The sequence below is a fragment of the Gossypium arboreum genome, chromosome 4, assembly GCF_025698485.1.
Source record: "Gossypium arboreum isolate Shixiya-1 chromosome 4, ASM2569848v2, whole genome shotgun sequence".
Taxonomy (NCBI): domain Eukaryota; kingdom Viridiplantae; phylum Streptophyta; class Magnoliopsida; order Malvales; family Malvaceae; genus Gossypium; species Gossypium arboreum.
The window spans coordinates 92,227,285-92,244,932 of record NC_069073.1 but is presented as its reverse complement, the minus strand read 5'-3'; the positions used below and the strand labels follow the sequence as shown (position 1 = coordinate 92,244,932).

General features: G+C 39.1%; 1 non-coding gene and 1 pseudogene across 1 annotated transcript; one reads left to right on the top strand and one right to left on the bottom strand.

The window, feature by feature from the left end:
* LOC108459111 (V-type proton ATPase subunit d2-like) overlaps nt 1-17,648 on the bottom strand; it is a 52,180-nt pseudogene that overhangs the window by 27,059 nt on the left and 7,473 nt on the right.
* On the top strand, nt 5,966-6,072 carry LOC128291982 (small nucleolar RNA R71). Its single transcript, XR_008281966.1, has one exon. It is a non-coding gene; the product is annotated as a small nucleolar RNA R71 (small nucleolar RNA).

Here is a 17,648-nt window from a genome sequence, read left to right as displayed (position 1 = left end):
CCATAGGTAATCATACATTGAGAATTCAACTAAAAGAACATAAAGGTTTCAAACATTCCAAGTCGAGTGTTTAATCATGCAAACATAGGTGTCTCCCCTCATCTAAGTAATTACCTTTGATTCAGAATATCACAGAGTTTCACATCCTCACTAAAGATTCACTCAAATCACTCGAGGTGTTTAAGGACAATAATTGAAGCACTCAATAGTCAATAATGAAAAATTATTACCATAGGCTTGCATGAAAATCAAATCTCCACCACTATAAATTGAGATGATACATCAATCAAAAGGTCTTTAGAGGGTTGTAATGAGGCTTGGTTAGGGGGTGTGGTCACAGGCTGAAAGCAAAAGTTAGAATCGAGATTGAATTAGAAAATCACTTAACTAGAAAAAGATTTAATATCACTTGCGTACAACACAGCTTCTTCTCAAAATATGGAATTAAATACTTAAGCTCAAAAACAAAAGATTACTACTACTAATATGTATACATTTTTTTTAAGAACAAGTTAAATTACAAAATAGAATAAAACATAGTAAAGCAACTATTTCAATTCAAATCTCGACAAAAATGGGGATCAAATTAATTTAGAGGATTTCAACAATAATGGGTTAAGGGTTAATATTAAGGGTAATATAAGAAATTATTTGTTAGGCTCAAGGGGGTTTATTAGGGGTTAATCGTGGAGGTAGGCTTTTCATGGCATGAGTGGGTTAATCCTAAGTGCCTTAATCATTTTGACATGTCAAATCAAATGGTGTGGTCTTGACATGCATAATCAAGTAAGTTCTAGAATAACAGTTCAATACTGACGCACTTAAAGTAATAATAAAAGTACGCATGAAAGAATTAATAGATGCTCAATAGGCTCAAAAATTTTAAAAAAATTTATGGCTTTTTGATGTTTAAAACTTGTGAATTCCAACTCAAAGTAATACCTAAACTTTGGGGAAACAACCTAAGATTTTAAATTCTTAAAAATAAACTTATCATGCTTGATTCTCTAATGTCTTAAAGTTTAAACAATCAATGCATAAATGCCTATGTTTTAATTCAAGATATATCAATCAAAATCATAAATCAATTAAAATTTATCCTAAATATGATATGAGAGCTTTTCAAGAGAACAAGGTAGTCATTCAGGGATTTTTCTGATAGGGACATGAAGTAAATACCCCCCACACTTAAGATGTACATTGCCCTCAATGTACAAAGATAGATATAAGAATATAGAAAGAAGATAGAGAGAGAAGTGAAACTTCCTGTTTGATGAATTCCTCGAACTGGAGTTTTGGAGAGTAATCGGTGCGAGAGTGGAGGAGGATACTCCGACGGTGGTAGAGGTTCATTAGTCCATAAGTTTTGTGCCAAAATAATAGTATATCTAGTGGTAGCTATGGTCGTGGTCGATCAGGACATGGTAGTCGTGGAGAACCGTTCCCGGTGGAGTTTTTAGTTCCTATGCGATGATGAGCTTAGGAGCTCTATATAATTGTGATAAAATAAGGAACTTTTTAAGGGATATTAGGAAGAATAATTACTCATAAAGAAATAACCGAAATTGATGATTAAAAAAATTTCTAAAGTCTAATAAAAATTAAAAAGTAGTTTTAATAAAAATTAAAAACATAAAATAATAAATAAATATTTTTAAACATCTTCATCGTTGGATGGTTCGCGATGTGGGACTGGCGATGAGATATGGAGGTGCTGACAAATTTGCTGTAGAGTAGCATCAATGTTGTCAAATCATTGAAAACACTTCTGCTCGAATCGACTGAGGCACTCAAAGATGTCAGCATATGAAGTCGTCGCATGCACTAGACGAGAGGGTGGTGGTGGCTGAGACGGTGAGTCCTCGTGCTGTGGTGGGACACCATCAGGAATGTCCTTGTAGGCCTCATCCTCGGTAGATTAGGCGAGACGATATTGAGGAGGGTAGGTTCCTCGACTCTTTTCTATCATCCTCATACTAAGTATGCTCGAGATGGCTTGTGGAGACATCTGGCCAATGAGGGTTAAGGATGATTCTTGGGCTGTGGTGTTGAGAAGCCCGAAGTGTTGAGCCAACCGAGTAACATAGGGGCCAATGGAAATGAACCCCTTCCTATGCCGCTTCGTCTGGTGCTGAATCGCGAGGGCGATGAAATAGGCAAGGTCGATGACGTGCCCGTACGACATACACCATAAAAAGTAGGCATCGTGAGTGTTGACAACTCTGGTGCTCTCTCGTCTTCCTGTAATCGTGTAAGCCAAAATGGCGTGTAGGTACCTCAGAGATGAAGGGAGAGCTGATGCCTTGGAGTGGGTAGGATTGTAGGTAGCCCCACCTAGTACTAGTGCGTCCCAGCACCGTGAAGGAGAATGATGGATGTGATGACTGAGAGCATGTAAGTCATTCTCCTCCTTGAATTCCTCCGTATATAAACCCACCGCCGTACCGAATTCTAGGACGCTGAGCTGGTGGACTAATTCGCCTAGGCGAAATTGGACCATGCCGGGATCATCTTAGTTCGTCATCAAGGTCTGAAGATGAAATTTGGAGCATAATTCTATCATAAGCTCGAGATATGTTGGCTCGATGATCCCAAACAAAAGCTCCCAAGGGTCGGTGATTAGGAGGGCTCAAATCGCTTCAGCCAACTGAACTTGTTCTACCGCAGCCCAGTTGATGCAGCGGCCCGCAATTAAAGGTCAGGCTCGAAGTATTTGGAATAGTTCTTCTTGGGGCTTGATGGGGAACCTCAGGAAAGGGTGACGAACTTCCGCGGTAGGACCAGAGGAAGATGACGCACCCTTCCTTTTCTTTGAAACAGGGATAACAACCTTTTTACCACATGAAAATGACATGGTACCTGCAAATAGAATCATCAAGTCGTTTTGATGAGTGGTCAAAGTAAAACGAAGAAAAATTTTAAATAAAAATCATAATTTCAGCCACAACTAACTAAAACAATAAGTTCAATGGCATACTTTTGTGGCACTAGCACGGTGATACGAGTAAAAATGGCCAGGAATTTAATGGAAATATAAAGAGCATAAATTTAGCACATGGCATGAGTTGTAATGGTAAATAACAAAAAACAATTGAAAACTATGAATATTGATTTAGAATAGGTGAGTAAGGCATGAGAGTTTCATAAAAAATATGTCATGGGAATGAATGATAACAAATCTTAAAAGAAATGAAACTTGAATGATAGCATAGTGTGAGATACATGAAGATTATAGCATTAAAAATGCATGGAGTTAAAGGTAAAAGAGTGAACAAACACTAAAAAATGGAAGAATAAGCGTCAGGAATGAAGTTGGAAGCAGCTCACGGGCGTGGCGGGGAGGGCGTGTGGACTTGCAGCGGCTAGGGTTAGGGTTTTTGGGTGAAGAAAACAATGAATACTACAGCTTATTTATAGATTTGGGGGCACACGGCCAGGTAACACGCCCGTGTTCCCCAATTTTAGCCCGTGTGATTCGCAAATTTTGAGTTTGGGCACGTCTGACATTTAGTACACGCCCGTGTTCCTTGGGCGTGTGGGTACACATGGTTGTGTCACACGGTCGTGTCTGGCGTTGTTCGCTTCTCTCACACCCATGTAGGTAGACCCACGCCCGTGTCAATCTAACAGGTTCGACCATGGGTGCTAGACACGAGCGTGTCGCACGCCCATGTTGTTTTAACAGGTTCACCCATGGTTCTTCTACACGGGCGTGTCGCACGCCCGTGTTGTTTTGGCAGGCTCGACCATAGCCATGTCGTAGGCCGTGGCGTTTTATTGTAGCCCGTGTTTGGGAAAATTGTTGCCCTATTTTCACAAGGCCCTAAGCACGCCCGTGTGCTTGGCGTGTCTCTGTGGAAAACCTGTATTCAAGACCTCCGTTAGTAAGTTAGGTGTTGAAGACTAAATTTTAAAGAAGTTAATATAGTTAGTGCTTGGGTTGCCTCCCGAGAAGCGCTTATTTATAGTCTAAGCTCGACTTACCTCTCCATTGAATGGTCAAGGTGGTTCAAGGAGTTTATACTCCTCATTCATGCTATCATTCTCCTCAAAATAAGGTTTCAGACGGGTGTTGGTTACCTTAAAAGTGCTGAACTTGGGATGACTTACCTTGACTGTACCGAATGGGAAAATGCTAAGTACCGTAAGAGGAATTTTTGTATTCAGTGTGGTAGTGACAATGTGAGGATCTGTGGCATCTAATAAGACTTTATCTCCAACCTTAAGTTGATGTGGGAAGGTGTTGAGCTCGTTCTGGCGTAGTTCTGGTTTATCGTGTGTTCTTGGTTTATGCATCTGCCATTCATCTACCTCCTCAATTTGTAGCCTTCAATCTCCATGAACAGGTCCTCTGCTACTGCTTGAGAATGACTCATGTGCTTCCTTCAGACTCATTTCCTGCAAAGTAGGTTGTACCATATTGTCAGTTTTAGTAGAATGGGTTAAACGATCACCTTCAATTTCTGATGTGTTGCCAGAATTGCGAGCTTGAAGGGTGATTGTTTCGTCTCCCACAAGGAGTGTGAGTTCACCTGTGCCAACATCAATGATCGTTTTAGCAGTTGCTAAAAAGGGCCTTCCTAGAATTAAAGGAGTGTTGCTATCCTCTTCTATATCTAGAACAATGAAGTCCACGGGAAATATAAATTTATCAATTTTAACTAGCACATCTTTAATAATACCCCTAGGAAATCTTATAGTTTTGTCTACTAATTGAATGCTCATCCTAGTCTGTTTGGGTTTCTCGAGACCTAATTGTTTGAACATTTTGTAGGGCATGATGTTAATACTAGCCCCCAAATTAACTAATGCATTATTAACATCTAAACTACCAATTAAGCAAAGAATCGTAAAACTTCCTGGATCTTTTAGTTTGTTGGGTAGTTTATTTTGGAGAATAGTTGAGCAAACTGCGTTTAGGTCCACATACGACTCCTCGTCCAACTTCCACTTATTTGCTAAGCTACTTTAAAAATTTCATTGCGTTTGGCATCTGCGATAAACCTTCAATAAATGGTAAGTTAATATGTAATTTTTTTAAGAGTTTAAGGAATTTACCAAATTGTTCATCTGAGCGGTCTTTCCTTGAAGCGTTGGTGTATGGCACACGAGGTTTATATTCGACATTCACTAATTTGTTTTTATTATGACCTATCTCACCTTGACCTCTGCTTATCACAGTTTCTTGCATCGGTTCTGGCTTAGATCCTTCCTCATCTTGAACATTAATCACGTTGATTTGTTCCCTTGGGTTGGGTTTAGAATTACTTGGCAAGCTACCTTGTGGTCGTTCGGAGATTAGTTTAGAAAGCTGGCCTATCTGAGTTTTGAGCCCTTGGATTGACGCTTGTTGATTTTTAAGTACTGTTTTAGTGTTCTGAAAATGGGTTTCTGACACCAAGATAAACTTTGTGAGCGTCTCTTCAAGGTTTGATTTCTTTTCCCGTTGATAGGGTGGCTGTTGAAAACCCAGAGGATGTTGTGGTATTTGATTTCCTTGACCGCCCCACCAGAAATTGGGATGGTTCCTCCAATATGCATCATAAGTGTTACTATATGGGTTGTTTTGGGATCTAGAGTTATTATTACCCATTTATTGAACTTGTTCCTCCTCAATGCTAGGGTTGAAGGGTTGATACTCTGTGCATGCTCCTCCTCCATTCGTCTCGCACCTCATTCCTGGATGTACCTGAGTAGAACCAAGTAAACCATCAATCTTTTTCTTTAGAAGGTCTACCTGGTTTGACAGCATAGTAACCGAATCGACATTATAAACGCCTGCTGTTTTAGTTGGCTTAGTCCTCATGAATTTCCACTGATAGTTATTCAGTGACATCTCTTCAATAAACTTATAAGCATTTTCAAGTGTTTATTATTGATGGTTCCGCCAGCAGCTACATCAACCATTTGTCCAGTCGAAGGATTCAGGCCATTATGGAATGTTTGAACCCAAAGCCAAAGCGGTAACCTATGGTGAGGGCACCTTCTCAGTAAGTCCTTGTATCTCTCTCATGTATCGTAAAGAGTTTCTAAGTCCATCTACACAAACAAAGAGATATCATTACGTAATTTGGCCGTTTTAGCCGACAGAAAATATTTTAATAGAAATTTTTCGGTCATTTGTTCCCAAGTAGTGATTGACCCTCATGGTAATGAGTTCAACCACTGTTTAGCTTTGTTCCTCAATGGAAAAGGGAATAACCGAAGACGACTGGCATCATCAGAAACACCATTAATTTTAAATGTATCGCATAGTTCCAAAAAGTTTGCTAAGTGAGCGTTGGGATCCTCATCCTGTAAACCATCAAACTGAACAAATTGCTATATCATTTGAATAGTGTTAGGTTTTAGTTCAAAAGTATTTGCAGCTACAGTAGGTCTAACTATGCTTGATTCAGTTCCTGTTAAAGAAGGTTTAGCATAATCATACGTAGTGCATGGAACAGGATTTTGATTAACCGCAATTACAGGAGCTAGATGATTGTCTTGGTTTTCAGCCATCTCTTTGGTTGGGGTTTGAGTATCGTCCTCTTGCTCGTTCTCTGTGTATCTTAAGCTTCGCCTTATTTCTTTTTGGTTTTTGCGAACTGTGCGATCGATTTATTCGTCAAAAAGTAGTGGTCCTGATAGGTTTCTTCTAGTCATAAACTATAAAAGCCTGCCAAGAAAAAGAAAAAGTAAATAATAAATAAAAATAATTAAATTAAATCGCAAGAAAAATAAATGGCTAAAGTAATAAAAATTAAGCGTTCCTAATATCTTAGTTCCTCAGCAACGACGCCAAAAACTTGATCCCGCGATTGTGTGATAAGTAAGTTTTAAATATTTATAATTAATCGTTCTTGAAATGAACTATTATCACGATGCAGGCAAGTGTACCTATCGAACAGTAGTATAGTTTTAGCAAGACCGGATTGTCGAACCCAAAGAAACTAAAAGTACTAGTAATGATTGTCTTTTTATTATCTAGCCTAAGAATAAGGGGGTTTTGTTTTAACTAACTAATTAACTAATCTAAGAATTCACAGAGAATGGAATTGGGGAATTACTTTTGGAAAATGATTGAATTAAGACAATACCTAAAAAAAAATCCACCTAGACTGTACTTGTTATTCTGGCTCCAAATCGGACGATTTATTCATTTAACTTGTTTCATAGAGATCCCTAAGTTATGTTATTATCCCTATTCAATACTAATGACGTCTAATCCCTAGATTTAATAATTGAGACTTTTCTCTAATTAACACCCTAGGGTTGCATTAACTCGATCTATGGATCCCCTTATTAGGTTTCACCCTAATCTGACAAAATCCTGTCACCCTATGTCTAGGCATGCAAACAACTCCGGTTAATTATGACAAATGTACTCTTAGAGAGGGTCTATTCCTCCTCTAAATAAGAGCTTATCTTGAATCAGTATCCTGGGATATCAAAACAAGAATTAAGAACACATAATTAAGAACAAGTTAAATATTTATCATACAATTCAGAAAATAATAACAAGATTCATCTTAGGTTTCATTCCCCTTAGGTATTTAGGGGATTTAGTTCATAACTAAAAAGGAAAACATCTCAGAAGAATAACTAATACAAATATAAAGAAAACCCAAAATTCCTGAGGGAAGTTGAGGGGAGATCTTCAGTCTTGATGATGAAACCGGCTTCTGAGATGGATCAGTCGGCTTCCTTCGAGTAATTCCTTCCTTCCTCTCCATACCCTCATTTCCTCTTCCTTTAGGGCGTATTTATAGTCTTTAGAATGCCTAAAAACCCTCAAAATTAGCCTTTTTCGAATTGGACTCAACTTGGGCTCGGAAGGGACACGCCCATGTGAATCGTGCTTTGAATCTGCCAAATTGACACGGCCGTGTGGTCTGCCCGTGTGAGGAAGTCTAGGCCATGTTGATTTCGTACTTTGGCTCATTTTCTTCGTTTTTGGCCCGTTTCTTGTTCCTTTCACTCTCCTATGCTCTTCTAAGTATAAACATGAAATTAAAGTATTAAGAGCATTGAATTCACCAATTCTAAGGGAAAATCATCCATAAAATGCGTTAAGCATGGGGTGAAAATATGTATATATTACGGTTTATCACTAGTATTAAAATGGCATCGTATGAAGCTTTATATGGTTGCAAATGTAGAACTCCATTGTATTGGACAGAACTCAGTGAGAAAATTTTACAAGGAGTTGACTTGGTCTGAGAGACCGAGGAAAAAGTGAAGGTTATTCGAGACAACTTGAAAGTAGCCTATGATCGTCAAAAGTCCTATGCTGATTTAAAACTAAAAGAAATAGAATATCAAGTCAGTGACAAAGTATTCTTGAAAATGTCACCTTGGAAGAAAGTTTTCTGGTTTGGACGTAAAGGAAAACTGAGTCCACGGTTTATTAGACATTATGAGATTACATAAAGGATTGGGCCGGTTGAATATCGATTAGCTTTACCACCATAGTTTGATCAGATTCATAATATTTTTCATGTGTCTAACTATGGCGGTATCAATCCAACCCTTCACATGTTATCTCTCTGACAGAGGTAGAGATTCAGGTTGATATGACATATGGTGAAGAACCAATCAAAATCTTAGCTCGGGAAACAAAAGAGTTAAGAAATAAAAAGGTAGCTTTAGTAAAAGTTCTTTGGCAACGATACAGTATAGAAGAGGCTACCTGGGAGCTGGAGGATATTATGAAGAAGCAATACTCGAATCTTTTTATTGGTAAGATTTTTGAAAACGAAAATCCCTAAAAGAGGAGAGTTATAACAGCCCATTTTTTAGTGAAATCGGAACAGTGGTTCCAGGACCACAAATTCGACCCAAAAATAAGGTTTATTTTTATTTTACTATTTGGTCCGTAATATGGTAGATATGTCGTGTGAAAATTTTGATACGAAAATTTTATCGATTTAGTGCTTAATTATGAGGACTAAATCGCATAAAATGTGAAAGTTAAATTCTAGTAGCTATAAGGATCAAATAGCTATGGAATTCAAAACTTAAGGTGTAACACCCCGTACCCGAGAACGTGGCCGGAGTCGAACACGAGGTGCTATCAGACATAATATATTTATTTTCACAGTCTATTTAAAAATTTCCAGACAGCTGGCTAACTGTGTCACTGTCACCTTAAAAATCATATCTTGAGTTCCACAACTCGAAAATCAGTTTCGTGATTTTTCCCTGAAACTAGACTCATATATACATTTAAAAATTTTTTTCTAGAATTTTTGGTCAGGCCAATTAGTACAGTTTATTAGTTAATGTCTCCCATGTTACAGGGATCGACTACACTGACCTTCGCGCATTAAGACTTGGATATCTCCCTGTACAGGGCTTCAATACTGATGTAGTTTGTTTCTATAGAAACAAGACTCAAAGAGTAATCTATACATATATGGCATGACTCCTAATTATCTCTGATTAATTTATAATGAATTTCCAAAGTCGGAAGAGGGAATCCAAAAATCGTTCTGGCCCTGTTTCACGAAAACCCAAATATCTCTTAACATACAACTCATATGACCGTTTCGTTTCTTCCATATGAAAGTAGATTCATCAAGGTTCATTTTAATTTATTCACTATTTAATTACATTCCTACTATTTTTAGTGATTTTTCACATCCACATCATTCTTCTTTGTCGACATCCCTTTAAGGTAGACTTTACCTATTTCATAGTTTCCATGATTCAATTAGCCCTTTTACATACATAGCACAAAGTATAATCATGATTAACCATTTCAATGGCTAATCGTTTCCAAACATTTCCATACCTCTTAGTGATCAACATACAAAACGATTATAGTACTATGCTAAAAGCGATATAAGCCATTTTCGCATGGCTATCCAAATTTACACAAAATCCATGGGTACATGACCAACAACAAAAAGGGTAGTCCTATACATGCCATTTCAAAGTTCAACCAAAATTGTACCAAAAGGGGCTTTGATAGTGTGGGAGACTTCGACTTCCAAAAATCCCGAGTCCGATGGTGACGAGCCAAAATCTATAAAACAGAGAAACAAAGAAACGGAGTAAGCAATTTATGTTAGTAAGTTTTGAGCAAGGGATTCAAGCACAACAAAAGCATAGCATTCATATAGCTAAACGGATAATTTCATATGCACAAATCCTCAATATCATACTTACTTCACATTACCAACCCTTATGTTCATACACAAAGATCAACTTAGCCAAAGGCGGTAGCTCATTTATCGATTGAAATAATCTGATTTGTGAGGATCAACTAATTCAAAGCACATCTGAAACATACCTCTTTGTTGGGATTTCACAAGCGTATTAACTGAAATTTTACAGCAAGTTCATTCATTCCCGAATCACGTACCTTCGGAATTTAACCGGATATAGCTACTCGTTCAAATACCTTCGGGACATAGCCCGGTTATAGTAGCTCGCACAAATGCCTTCGGGACTTAACCCGGATTTAGTAACTCGCACAAATGCCTTCGGATCTTAGTCCGGATTTAGTAACTCGCACAAATGCCTTCGGATCTTAGTCCGGATATAGTCACTTAGCACAAAGCCTTCGGGACTTAGCCCGGACATCATTCGAAGAACCATGCACACATATATCAATAAATCATGACACATCCATATTTCATTTTCATTACCAAAGCTCAACACAAGACACTTATCATATTTACAATTTCGGCTCAATAGCCACATACAAAGAGCATGATTTTGATTTACTTAAGACATAATCTAATCGAATCATAATTTAAGTTCCATTACTCGAAAACTTACCTCGGATGTTGTCGAACGATTCCGATGGCTATTCGACCACTTTTTCCTTCCCTTTATCGAATTTAGTTCCCCTTTGCTCTTGAGCTTAATTTAACAAATAAATTGATTTAATCATTTGAGCATCGAAAAGAGGAACTCAAGATACTTAGCCCACATATATTCATTAGACATTAAAGTCACATATGTACGGAATCATGAATCAAACTCAACACATTAGTTAATACTCTCCTTAGCCGAATTTTCTAAGTCAAGATAAAGCCTTCAATATGCTTACCTATGGCGAACAACACATCAACCTATGTACTCATTCATGTGGCCGATTATGCATGTCTATGTTGAGGCCAATTATATACTCAATACCACACACAAATGGCATACCTTTTACTAACTAATGCATTACATATTATAACTCAATACGCATCCATCATGTACTCCATAACCGAAACACCATCATATGTAAGTATATACCTTGAGATATTGTATATGTCATACCAATACGTTATGTGCAAACATATATATATATATATATGTGCAAGAGCCGAATCTCAAAGTTGATTATAACTAAACATGAACATAAATCCAAAACACAAATCTTACCTACCATGCAATAAGCATAAATCATACTTATGGATATACCATGGCCGAATACATCACAACACCATACCATTTCAATTTTGGTCATGGTTAAACAAAGAACTTAATGTCTCACTCAAAAATGCTAAAAAGAAAATCCAAAAGTCATCAATCCACCATCACATGTATCATTAGCAAGCTTCATATTTAGCATGCAATGGCATTAACACAAAATCCACCTTGGCCGAATATCATCCCCATGACATAGCAAAGATTTGAACCATGGGCTAATTAGAACTCAAGCTAGCAACTAAAAACATGCATGAATCTCATGGCACAACCTCAAATATACCTTAATCTAGATACAAGTATGGCCAAACCTCTTCCTAATCCTCTTCCAAACCAAACATGAGCAAGAACTCCTCCCCTCTTCCTTAGAATTTTCGGCCAAAAGAAATGAAAAAGGATGAACAAATTTTTTTTTCTCTTTCCTTCACTCACGGCAATAGGGGGGAAAGAAACACTCACACACATTCTTTCCTTTTTTTTTCCATTTCTTTATTACCCATACTTCTTATTTTATTTTTCCTACCATACATCACTAACATAACATGTTTGTGACATGTTTCCACTCATAGCATGGCCGGCCACTACTAATTAGGGGGGAAATTTGAGATGCAAGTCCTCCCTTTTGATTACATGCACTATTAGATCCTTATGGATTAGCCTATCACATTTCAAAAGTGTCACACAAGTCCTACTAACTGAATTCACATGCAATCGGCTAAATCGAAGCTTGAAATTTTCACACATTCATAATTACATATTCTAGACAATAAATATTACGTTCAAACATTTCGGTGACTCGGTTTAGCGGTCCCGAAACCACTTCCCGACTAGGATCAATTTTGGGCTGTCACAACTCTCCCCCACTTAAGAAATTTTCGTCCCCGAAAATCTTACCGGTAAATAGGTTTGGGTATCGCTCTTTTATAGAGTTCTCGGGTTCCCAAGTAGCTTCTTCCATCCCGTGTTTGAGCCATAACACTTTTACTAACGGAACCCTTTTGTTTCGCAACTCCTTCACTTCACGAGCTAGGATACGAATCGGTTCTTCTTCATAACTCATATCGGCTTGAATTTCGACCTCTGATGGACTAATTATGTGCGATGGATCAGATCTATAGCATCGAAGCATCGAAACATGAAAGACGTCGTGAATCTTTTCAAGTTCAGGGGGCAAAATCAATCGATACGCAACTGGACCGACTCGTTCAGATATTTCATATGGCCCGATGAACCTCGGACTCAATTTGCCCTTACGCCCAAATCTGAGTATCTTTTTCCAAGGCGAAACTTTAAGAAACACTTTGTCTCCCACCTAATACTCAATGTCTTTTCGTTTCAGATCCGCGTACGACTTCTGGCGATCTGTGGCTGCCTTCAGACTTTCACGGATTACTTTTACTTTCCGTTCAGCATCTTTAATCAAATAAACTCCGAAAATTTTACTTTTACCGAGCTCGGTCCAAAACAATGGTGTACGGCATTTACGCCCGTACAAGGCCTCGTAAGGTGCCATCTTAATACTTGATTGAAAACTATTGTTGTGTTTAATTCAATCAAAGGTAAATCTGCTCCCACGAACCGCGAACTCGAGGATGCAACATCTCAACATATCCTCAAGTATCTGAATTATCCGCTCGGATTGACCATCGGTTTGAGGGTGAAAAGCGGTGCTAAATGCAACTTGGTGCCCAAAGCTTCTTGCAATTTCTTCCAAAATCGTGAGGTGAATCTCGGATCTCTATCCGACACAATAGAAATAGGTACCCCGTGTAATCTCACAATCTGAGAAACATACAATTCAGCTAGTTTATCCAATGAAAAATCCGTACGTACGGGGATAAAGTGAGCCGACTTAGTCGATCTATCAACAACGACCCAAATCGCATCTTTCTTACTTGCCGACACATCGGCAACCCGGATACAAAATCCATCGTGACTCGTTCCCATTTCCATTCAGGTATCATGATCGGCTGAAGTAAACCCGTAGGCACTTGATGTTCCGTCTTTACTTGCTGACATATTAAACACTTCGAAACAAAATCGAAATGTCTCGTTTCATACCATGCCACCAAAATCGACTCTCGATCGTTGTACATTTTCGTACTCCCGGTGAATTGACATTCGGCTACAATGAGCTTCGTTCGTAATCATCGAAATGAGTTCTGAATTTCTTGGAACACACAACCGATTTCTGTACCTCAAACAATCGTCATCATCAATTTGAAACTCCAATTCCACATTCGGAACACACTCAGCCCGTTTTGCAACCAACTCATCGTCGACTTTCTAAGCTTCACGAATTTGATGAATCAATAATGGTTTGGCCTTTAATTCGGCTACTAACACATTGTCGGGTAGAATAGACAAGTGTACATTCATCGCTCGTAAAGCAAACAGTGATTTCCGGCTTAAGGCGTCCGCAACCACATTAGCCTTTCCCGGGTGATAATCAATGACAAGCTCATAATCTTTTAACAACTCGAGCCAACGTCTTTGTTACAGATTCAAGTCTCTTTGAGTCATCAAATATTTGAGACTTTTGTGATCCGAAAATACATAGCACTTCTCACCAAATAAGTAATGTCGCCATATTTTCAAGGCGAATACGATGGCAGCTAATTCAAGATCATGGGTCGGATAATTTTTCTCATGTGGCTTTAATTGTCTCGACGCATAGGCCACAACTCGACCTTCTTGCATCAATACGCAACCTAACCCAAGTAGGGAGGCGTCACTATAGATGACAAACTCTTTGCCCGATTCGGCTGCACTAAAATTGGAGCTTCCACAAATAAGTTTTCGTTGATCAAAACTTTTCGACATTTTCCGTCCATTCAACTTAACATCTTTTGAAGTAGCTTCGTCATGGGTGTGGCTATCATCGAGAAACCTTTTACAAACCGTCGGTAGTAACCAAGTCCCAAAAAGCTCGAACCTCAGAATATTTCTGGAGGCTTCCAGTTAAGTATGGCTGAAATTTTGCTCGGTCGACTCGAATACCCGACGCAGATACCACATGACCCAAGAAGCTAACCTCTCTTAACCGAACTCACACTTGCTGAACTTAGCATATAACCGCTTATCCGTAAAATTTGCAACACTAATCTCGGTGTTCAAAGATGTTCGGTCTCATCTCTTGAATAGACCAAGATGTCATCAATGAACACAACTACGAACCGGTCCAAATCATCGTCTCAAGATCCGATTCATCAAATCCATAAATACCACAGGGTATTAGTGAGCCCGAACGGCATCACTAAGAACTCGTAGTGACCGTACCTCGTTCTGAAAGCAGTTTTGGGTACATCCGAATCTCGAATCCGCAACTGATAATAACCCGATCTCAAATCTATCTTTGAAAACACTGAGGCTCCCTTTAGTTGATCAAAAAATCATCAATACGCTGTAGCGGATATTTATTCGTTATCGTCACTTTATTCAGCTGACGATAGTCAATGCACAACCTCATGGTTCTGTCCTTCTTTTTCACAAACAATACTGGTGCACCCCAAGGTGAGAAACTTGGTCGAGCGAAACCTCTATCCGTCAATTCTTGCAACTGAGCTTTCAACTCTTTTAACTCGGTTGGTGCCATACGATACGGAGCTATCGAAATCGGCATAGTCCTAGGTACAAGCTCAATACCAAACTCTATCTCCCGAACAGGTGGCAAACCCAGTAATTCTTCAGGAAAAACATCCGGGTATTCACAAACCACTGGCACAGATTCGGGTTTTATTTCTAACTCCTTATCATCAAGTACTTACGCAAGGTATGCTTCGCACCCCTTTCTTACATATTTCTAGGCCAACATTGATGATATTACAGCTGGCAACCCCTTTAAGTCCGTAGACTCAACTCGGATCATCTCGTTATTTGCGCACCTCAAATCCATAGTCTTGCTTTTGCAATTCACAACCGCATCATGCACGGTCAACCAATCCAAACCAAGAATAACATCAAATTCATCAAACGGCAAAAGCATCAAGTCCGCCGGAAAACAGAACCTCAAATTACTAGGGACATTTCTTACACACTTTGTCGACAAGCACGTAACGACCCAAGGGACTTGACACCGAGTTATGAACTCAATGAGACTCAATAGGTAAAGTCTTCTTTGGATGCTAAGGTTTCGCATATATAAGAATGAGTAGAACCGGGTCAATCAAAGCAATCACATTAGTATCAAAGAGAGTAAAAGTACCGTAATAACATCTGGCGAGGAGCATCCTCGCGTGCGCCAGATAGCATAAGCCCTAGCAGGAGCGCGAGCCTTGGATCCGGTCGTAGCATCTCTAGATCCTCTCTGACCACCACTAGCATTGCCCGTATTTCTAGATGGTCTACCTCGAGCAGTGGTAGCACCCGGTTTCCCACTCTGATTTACATTCTGTTCAGACAACCTCGGGCAATCTTTAATGAAGTGGTCAACTGATCCGCACTTGTAACAGGAGCGGTCATGGAATCTGCAACTCCTCGAATGCCATTTACCACAATACTGGCACTCCGCTCTGTCTCGACGATCATTTCCAACACTAGCGATTGAAGTGACTCGTGTGCTCACAGGGGGTCGATTGCAATCTCGTCTAGAAAAGCCCGAAGTGTCTCTAGATCAGCCTAGATCATCTCTAAATTTCTTCGATGACTGTTGAAAGGGCTTTCCCGATGATCTCTTACGAAACTCCTTTGCCCCCACATCAGCTTTCCTTTTCTCCTTACTGAGCTCCTCGGCTTTGCAAGCTCGCTCGACAAGCACCACAAATTCTCGGATTTCTAAAATGCCAACATACAACTTTATATCATCATTCAGTCCATCTTGAGCGTTTACACATCACGCTTCAAGAAATACATTCTCGCAGCATCTGCTAAGCCTCACAAATTTTCGTTCATAGTCGATGAACCGACATGGAACCTTGTTTGAGTTCAAGAAATTCCTTCCGTTTTTGGTCAATGAATCTCTGACTGATATACTTTTTCCGAAACTCGGTTTGGAAAAACTCCCAAGTTACTTGCTCTCTAGGCACAACAGAAGTCAATGTATTCCACCAATAGTAGGCGTAATCACGTAGCAAGGAGATAGTACACTTTAGGCACTCATCGGTGTGCAAGATAGCTCGTCGAGTATCGGATAGTGTTGTCCAACCAAAATTCAGCTTGCTCGGCATCATCGCTGTCCGTAGCTTTAAATTCAGAGCCCGTGTTTTGGATTCATCAACTGGGGCTTATTTGATCTTATTTGGTCGATTCACGGAGGTATTGTAGGTCTTGGGGTGGTATTAGTCGGGAATGGAGGTTGTGGAACAGCCGTATTAGTTCGAATGTATTGGTTGAACCAATCATTCATTACACTATAGAAAGCTTGTCTAGCTTTATCATTCGGATTACTAGCAATAGGTTGAGAGTCCGCCGGAGCTGTCCCTTGTGCAGGAGCACGCGCTACACTCTCAAGATCATCAGCTACCGCTCGGTCAGGATCGAGATCCATTACTATAAATAAGCACATTTGCAAATGTCAGAAATCACCACACTATCAAATAATCACATAAAATGGCATGTATAGCTAAACCCAACGCATTACGGTAGTCCTAAAATTGACTAAACCGTGGCTCTGATACCAATTTAATTGTAACACCCCGTACCCGAGATCGTGGCCGGAGTCGAACACGAGGTGCTAACAGACATAATATATTTATTTTCACAGTCCACTTAAAAATTTCCAGACAGCTGGCTAACTGTGTCACTGTCACCTTAAAAATCATATCTTGAGTTCCACAACTCGAAAATCAGTTTTGTAATTTTTCCCTGAAACTCAACACATATATACATCTACAAATATTTTTCAAGAATTTTTGGTCGGGCAAATTAGTACATTTTATTAGTTAAAGTCTCCCATGTTACAGGGATCGACTACACTGACCTTCACGTATTACGACTTGGATATATCCCTGTACATGGATTCAATACTGATGTCGTTTGTTTCTATAGAAACTAGACTCAAAGAGGAATCTATACATATATGGAATGACTCCTAATTATCTCTTGTTAATTTATAATGAATTTCCAAAGTCGGAACAGGGAATCCAGAAACCGTTCTGGCCCTGTTTCACGAAAACCTAAATATCTCTTAACATACAACTCATATGACCGTTTCGTTTCTTCCATATGAAATTAGATTCATCAAGGTTCATTTACATAATTTATTCACTATTTAATTCCATTCCTACTATTTTTAGTGATTT